Source organism: Suricata suricatta, chromosome 7 (assembly GCF_006229205.1).
Source record: "Suricata suricatta isolate VVHF042 chromosome 7, meerkat_22Aug2017_6uvM2_HiC, whole genome shotgun sequence".
NCBI classification, from domain to species: domain Eukaryota; kingdom Metazoa; phylum Chordata; class Mammalia; order Carnivora; family Herpestidae; genus Suricata; species Suricata suricatta.
The window spans coordinates 121,970,674-121,979,164 of NC_043706.1; the positions used below are offsets into that span (position 1 = coordinate 121,970,674).

At 36.0% G+C, this 8,491-nt stretch overlaps 1 long non-coding RNA gene across 1 annotated transcript; it reads left to right on the forward strand.

Moving 5' to 3' along the window:
• The first annotated feature begins 4,218 nt into the window (after positions 1 to 4,218).
• LOC115295523 lies at positions 4,219 to 7,388 on the forward strand. Its single transcript, XR_003910446.1, has 2 exons — positions 4,219 to 4,250; positions 7,164 to 7,388. It is a non-coding gene; the product is annotated as an uncharacterized LOC115295523 (long non-coding RNA).
• Positions 7,389 to 8,491: the final 1,103 nt, after the last annotated feature.

Here is an 8,491-nt window from a genome sequence, read left to right on the forward strand (position 1 = left end):
CTTGACTTGCTTTATAAAAATAAGAGACAGTAACAAGACAAGGTGCGGGGGGGGAGGGAGGGAGAGACTATCACGAATGGCTAGCAGTTTGTAGTAAAGGGGAGTAAAGAGCTGAAAAGTAACTATATGTAGTAATAGTTTGGAGGCCATTTAGCCACGATCACCCTGACATTTACTGGAGTGGTTTCTCTTAGGGTCAGACCAGTGTCTACCTGAAATTCCCAGTTAGTAAGCAAACCGAGTCTCTTTCATTGGTACTTAAGTCGACTAATCTGCTCAAGAATATGAACACCTAAATCTTTTGTATGTTTGGGGGGTTTATTAATTTCTTTTAGTGACAAGGGCTCAGAGTTCCCAGGCAGATTTTCTCCCATGAAACCTCTCTTTTAGAAAGGAAAAAAATCCAGTATAAAGGAACAACAATAACAATAATAACAAGCAGTAGTGTTTAATCTCCCTCTCTTGGAAACCTAGTATTTTATTTGAGAGATTTATATTATATTTGAGAGAGCAAGACATAATAAAAAGAAGGCAAAGATCACAGTTATTTGAAAACATCCTACGTAGCCTTACCACACCTGCAAAATGGAAAGTGAGAAAGAAAGACTATACCTAATAGCTTAAATGTCTGACTGTGCGGTGATTCGACCCCATGAGAGTAAGGTCCAAATGGGGTCTTCTATCCTGAGTGAGATGTAACAAAGTTAAGGTATGGAGAGGATCCTTAGCCCCCCAGGTTCCAATGTTTCAACTCTCTCTTGTTTGAACCACATCCAGGTAAAGGAGAGAAAACATGGGTGGCATAATTGAAGACTGTCTTGGCCCTCTATTGCACATGTTCCCTAAATGATTCTTGCTAAGGAACTGGAATAGCCCAAATTATTGTTTGGATTCCAGGGTCCTGAAGTGTAAATTCAAACACAGTGATTTTTTTAGTGTGCTGCAATGAATAGAAAAAATACAGTGGCAAATCAGAATAAATACAGATTCTTGTTGGAAAAGTTCAAAGAAAACTAAATGTGACTTACGTAACTCCCAAGTCAAATTATTGTAATAGAAAATGAGTCTATAGAAGTTCCTGGCTTTCTGACTCAGATTGCTACTGGTATAATGTAAGAAGTGTAGTTAGCAGAAACCGTGAGCGTAAGTAATTTTTAGTGAACAAAAACTATTTGTCTTGCAGCATATTTAGGCTTTTTAATCAAACTTTTTGTTTTGAGATAACTGTAGGTGCAAATGCAGTTGTAAAAAAATGAGACAGAGAAATCTCTGGCATTCTTTGCCCATATTCTCCCAATGGTAAAATCATGGTATAAATCAGAATCAGCATATTGACATCAATATGATCCACTGATCTCATTAGGTTTCCTCAGTTCTACTTGTGCCCATTTGTATACGTATATTTAGTTCTACACAATTTCATCACGTGCATATATATCCAGTTACCACCATCAAGATACAAACAAGTTCCAGCAGCATAAGATTCCCTTTTGTTACGTCTTTATAAGGTTTAAAATAAACTGAAAATAAAGAGAAGTCTTATTTAAAATGCACACTGAATTTTAGAAATCAGAGTATATATGTAATTAGGAGAAGTGAAATATACATAGACATACCTGATATTAAATGGATGTTTTAAATATTTCTTGCCAGTTATTAGTGGGTCGTATAGGGTGATTCGGGACAAAAGACATTTTCAAAGCAATTTTATTTACAAGTATTGAATTTACATGTAAAGATGCATTTACTTGAATTGATACAATTCAATGAGTTTTGACAAATATATTTACCCATAAACCACCATATAGTCAAGATGTAGAACATATCCACCACCTAAGGCAAATATTTATCCTATTTATTTCACTTCAGATTTGCTTTGTGTGTACTAGAACTTCATATAAATTGATTCACACAGTATATACTCTGTTGTGGCTGACTTTTCTAGCTCATCATAATCTTCTTGAGATTCATCCCTATTTACATATGTATAATTTATTTCTTTATTTTTTTAATTAATTTTTGAGAGACAGGGAGAGACAGATCATGAGCAGGTGGAGGGCATAGAGAGAAGGACACACAGAATCTGAAGCAGGCTCCAGGCTCCGAGCTAGCTGTCAGCACAGAATCCGACGCTGGGTTCGAACCCACAAACTGTGAGATCATGACCTGAGCCGGAGCCAGCCGCTTAACCAACTGAGCCACCCAGGTGTCCCTATAATTTATTTCTTTATATAGGTGCAATATATTCCATTATATTCATATGCCATACTTTGAGTTATTTTTTATTATTGTTGTTTTGGTTTAATTTAAATTCCAGTTACTTAATATATAGTGTAATACTAGTTTTAGGTGAACAATTTGGTGATTCAACAGTTACATAGGACACCCAGCCCTCATCACAACAAGCGCTCTCCTTGGTCCCCATCACCTACTTAGTCCATCCCCCACTCTCTGTCCTCTGGTAACCAATAGTTTGTTCTCTGTAGTTAAGAGTCTGTTTCTTGATTTGCCTCTCTCTTTTATTCCCCCTATGATTTTTTGTTTCTTAAATTCCACATATGAGTGAAATCATATGCTATTTGTCCTTCTCTGACTTATATCACTTAACTTGATGCTCTCAAGTTTCATTGACATTGTTGCAAATGGTAAGATTTCATTCTTTTTTATGGATGAGTGACATTTTATTGTGTATAAACCACATCTTCTTTATCCATTCATTAGTCAATGAGCATTCAGGCTCTTTCTATAATTTGGCTATTGTGGATAATGCTGCTATAAACATTGGGGTGGATGTGCCCCTTCAAAATCGCATTTTTGTATTCTTGGGGTAAATGCCTAGTACTGCAATTGCTGGATGCTAAGGTAGTTCTATTTTTAACTTTTTGAGGAATCTCCATACTGTTTTCCAGTGTGGGGACACCAGTTTGCTTTCCCACCAACAGTGCTTGAGGGTTCCTTTTATTCCACATCTTCACCAACATTTGTGGCTTCCCATGTTGTTGATTTTAGCCATTTTGACAGGTGTGATGTGATATCTCATTGTAGTTTTGATTTGTATCTCCCTGATGATGAGTGACGTTAAACATCTTTTCATGTGTCTGTTAGTCATCTATATGTCTTCTTTGGAAAAATATCTGTTCTGTTTCTGCCCAGTGTTTAATTGGAATATTTGGGGTTTTTTTGATGTTGAGTTTAATAAGTTCTTCACATATTTTGGACACTAATCCTTTATGTCATTTGCAAATACCCTCTCCCATTCACGAGGTTGCCTTTTAGTTTTGTTTTATTGATTGTTTTCTTCAGTGTCCAGAAAGATTTTTATTTTATTATTTTATTTATTTTTTTGATGCAGTTTATTTTTGCTTTTGTTTCTGTTGTGTCAAGAGACCTATCTAGTAAAAAGTTGATGCAGCTGATGTCAAAGAGGCTACTGTCTATGTTCTCCTCTAGGATTTTGATGGTTTCCTGTCTCACATTTAGGTCTCTCATCCATTTTGAGTTTATTTAGATATATGGCATAAGAATGTGAGTCCAGTTTCATCCTTCTGCATGTTGCTGTACAGTTTTCCCAACACTGTTTGTTGAAGCAAAGGTCTTTTTACCCCTCATTGGATATTCTTTCCTGCTTTATCAAAGATTAATTGGCCATATACATGTGGGTTCATTTCTGTATTTTCTATTGATCTACGTGTCTATTTTTAAAATGTGCCAATACCATCCTGTCTTGATAACTAGAGATTCTTTTTAAGTTTATTTATTTCTTTTGAGAGAGACAGAGACAGTATGAGTGGGGCAGAGAGAGAAGCAGAGAAAGAATCCTAAGTAGGCTCCACACTGTCAGCACAGAGCCTAATGTGGGGCTCAAATTCATGAATCCTTGAGATCATGATCTGCACCAAAACCAAGAGTCAGACATTTAACCAACTGAGCCACCCATGTGCCCCTAGAGTTTTGTAATATAACTAGAAGTCTGGAATTGTGATGCCTCTAGCTTTACTTTTTTTTCAGGGTTGCTTAGGCTATCCAAGGTCTTTTGTGGTTCCATACGAATTTTAGAGCTGTTTGTTCTAGCTCTGTGAAAATGCTCTTTGTATTTTGATGGAGCTTGGATTAAATATATTTTTAAAATTTGTTTAATTTAATTTAATTTTATATTTGTAGTAGGTTCCAAAGCCAATGTGGGGCCCAACACAGGGCCTAAACTCACAACCCTAAGATCAAGACCTGAACTGAGATCAAGAGTTGAACATGTAAGTAACTGAGCTACCCATGCACCCTTCACTAAGAGTTTATTTATTTAGAACTGTTGGCCATTATAAATAAAGTTATTATAAACATGTGTGCCCAATGTGTGTGTGTGTCCATTTGTATGTGTGCATATATTTTCACAGTCACTATGAAATGTTTTAAAATAATTTCCAGGAAGTATGGTAAATATATATATATATATATATATATATATATATATATATATATATATATAGCTGTAATATAAATTTTCCTGTTACTAATTTTCAGCATCTATTTATGGCCTACTGGTCATTTGTATTTTTTTTTTATTTTCTAAAGTATTTTGTGACATCTCCTTTTGTCAAGTCCTTTGCCCATTTTTAATTGACTTATACATTTTCTTAATTTGAATTACAATATTTTTCAAAAGTTTTGATATAAGACTTTTTCCATTAAAAAATCTTTAAAAGATATTGGTTCTTAGAAGCCCAAAATACAACATGAAATTTATAACAGATGTAGAAGTAAAGTTTATACGAATAATAGTGCAGCAGATGAGAGGTGAAAATTAAAGTATATTGTTGTAAAGATTTTTACAATTTACATAAAAACATGTAAAGTTAGTTGAAGCTAGACTGCATATTTTATGTTCCCATTTATATGAAATGTCCAGAAACGCAACATTAGAGAGACAGAAACCAAAGCATGCTTGCTTCAGCTAGAAGAGAGAGGTTAGAAGAAGATCGACTGTTCAATGATTAAGGGGCCTTTTGAGTTTAATGGAAATATTGTAAAACAAACTTATGGTGATATAAGCTTTTGGAACTGTTTTGGACTTGGGATGAACTGCCAGTTGTTAGACCGATCATATATATTTTGGTCCTTCTCCTTTTGAGCACGTTGTAGGGATTTTTCCCAGCCCCTTGAAATTGAGTGAGGCTATGTGACTTTCACTGGCATGGCGTGTGCCACCTTCAGAGGAAAGGCTTAAGAGCCAGTGCATGATTTACCATATCTCTTCTCTGTGCTGTTGCAACTGCCACATGATAGCGGGACACTTTGCTGTGTCACGGAGCGAGGAAGGCAGAACTCACTTAGTGAAATAGGGCACAGCTCCAGCTGATCCTCAATAAAGAGGACTACATGGTCTCTCCTCTTTGAATAACAGGTCTGATATTTCATGAGTATTCATCAAATTATTTAAAACAAATAAGTAAAGAAGCTTAATATATTTGTATTAATTGACTAGAGCAACCGTCAAAGTGCAAGACACTGAATGGCTTAAACAACCAAAATATATTGTCTCACAGTGTTCTAGAGGCAGAAATTTGAGATCAAAGAGTAAGCAGGAATTTCTGAGAGCTGTAAGGATGGATCTGGTGGTTCACTGGCAATGTGTAGTACTCCTTGGTATATAGAAGCATCATCCCAATCTCTCCCTTCATTTTCATGTGGTATCTTCCTGCATGCATGTTTGTCTTCAAGTTTCGCTTTTTGTAGGACACCATTCATATTGGACTTGGGTTCCATCTTACTCTAGTATAACATCATCTTTACTAATTACATCTGCAATGACCTTTTTTAAAAAAGGCCACATTCTTCAGTTAGTACTTCAACATATGTATGGAGGGGGGCATAATTGAATCCATAGCAAAATTCACAGACATAGGTAAGCCAACAAAAATGAGCCTTTGTGAACCAAGAATTAGGTTTATTCCATTCACTCTTTCTTCACAGAGTTTGTTTTGCAGCTTATCACCAATACAAAACAATATAATACAATATTTAATATGTTTTAGGACTGGAAACTATTCTTACTCAGGTAAGATTGCATTAAGGGATTATACATGGATTGTAAACTTTAAAAGAGGTAGCGTTTTGGTTACTCATTTGTATGCTCTATAGTTGTAGATCAGTGGCTGGGTTTATAATGTCTGGATTTGCATTTGAAAAATTTTGGAAAAGTGGAACCTATGAGGGTTTAGGACAGGAGAGTGGTTCAGAGCTGGTATAGGGACTCTGTGACATCACCAGCTGTGGACTTGACATCTGGTTTCACACAAAACCCATCTTATTTTGACCAAAGTGTGATGGGAATGAGGGAAATTTCATAATTTGAATTTTAAATTGATGTGATTCAAGGATGGAAGGTTTTTGTCAACTTGTACTTCTCTCCGTCAAAGGTGAGGTTTGGGGATTGGAGCCTTTGCTTGGGCAACACAGCTGAGTAGAATTCAAGGAGGGAACTACAACATGAGTTGATTAGCACCACAGTGTCTAATGCAGACTTGTGTTCAAGTTGTGCTGTTTTAAACCAGTTCAGAAGCTTCCAGAGAAACCATGGAGGGATAATCCAAAGGTCTTGAGTCTATGTATGTCAGAAATACTATGAGAAAGTCCTAGAGATGCAGCAACAAGTCTGAGAACTGGGATCAAAAGTTCAGGACGTGCTTTTCTGATCACTTGCCTTTTCCCCCTAAAATGGGCATCACAGCTGATTCTCTAAAGGCATCCCAATAATTCCATCAGGTTGACAAGCATGACAGACTAAGTTTTTTTTTCTTTTCTACCATATCTTTCTCTCTCCACTCTACTGTTTGAATGTACCAAATATAAATCTAAATAGGTCTTATTTTAGGACCCTTACTGGGCTCATTTACATCAAGAGTAGTTTTCAAAGAGGTTTAGTGTTTCAGACAACCATATAAAAGATACTAATATCAGGCAGTCATTTATGAGATTAATTGGAGAAATCCTTTTACACCTCTTCCCTTCAAAACTCTAGAGAAGTATGAAATGTATTATTTGGGGTCTCCACCTTTTCTTTTCAAATTTGCAACTGGCTCCCGAGTGCTAACCTGACTTAAGTAATCCACGGTAGGTTTGGGGCCAAATTACCTCTTCCCTCATGCCTTTTCTCACCCATTTCATAGGTGAGTGCCCAAGATTCCTCTCAATAGATTGGTGGAAACCAAAAGCATGTGATGGTTTTGAAGTTCAAGGAAAATACATAAGCCAGGCTTTACAACTCTCACTATTTCGAAGAGCTCTTGAGGCAACATGTAATACATATTAATGCCATTTAAGTGGGGTCCAGCCCAACTTGTTCAAGATCTAAATGTAATTGTGGACTAAACTCAATAAAATAATAAAGTGCTTTTCTGGTTGTCTTGTTTTCCTATGCATGAATCCTCCTCCAGGGTTTGAGGAGCAGATTTTCTTATTTTGAGCAGAATTTGGGCATTATTGCCTTTTTAAGCCAATTACCTCTATTAAATTTACACACGTGTAGCTCTTATGACCATGTAAATTTACCACAAGTTCTAATATTCACCTTTAAGTGTTTTAAAATAATTTTAAAAATCTGATAGGTATTTTAGATGACAATGTCAGTTAAAAAACCTACAAAAACTAGCTTTTACCATGTTCTCACTTCCTATAGTTCAAGGAAAGAATTTCCTTCAAAAATAAAACCAATTACATGTATGTATACTACTAATTCATTTTAGAAATGTAAGTACTTTTCAGCCCTCAGTTTGTTTTCAGTATTCAAGAGGGGGAAAGGGGAAGAGGGTGGTGGTCATGGAGGAGGGCACTTGTGGGAAAGAGCACTGAGTGTTATATGGAAAACAATTTGGCAATAAACTATTAAAAATAAAAGAAATGAAAGTACTTTATATATTAACATAGCATCTTCATGAAAATGATTGTATTTTCAAAATAAAAATAGTAACTAAGAAGAGTTGGAATGTTTTACTTATTTATTAATTAACTTCAATGTCTGGCATAGCAGAAAACGGTGGGACTGTCATCATTGTGTCACACATGTCATTAGACATCAGTCTGATGGCTTCATCATACATATGTTCTGTTCTGAAACTGTCCATTGTACATTTATGGGAGAATCAGTGTAAAAGTGCAAAGGATGCATTGTTATTATGAAATAGTTTTGACCTCTCATTTTTATTTGCTAAACTTGGCAACCGAACCCAGGCCAGGCGGCTCCCGTTTGGTGACAGGTAATTTGAGAAGAAGCAGCTGTAAGGCATTAGCTGCTATGACTTGCACAGCAGGTGGGGGCCCTGGACTGGCCACTGTGGGGAACAGAGCGAGACACCAACAGCTTCCATATGATATCCGATGCAGCTTCTGATAATGAGGATTATTAAACTCATAAAACACAAGCAGTTATTTTACTTTCATGATCCACGATTCTTAGTTTTCTTAGAAAAATCTTTCTAATAAGTTTAAAATAAAATCC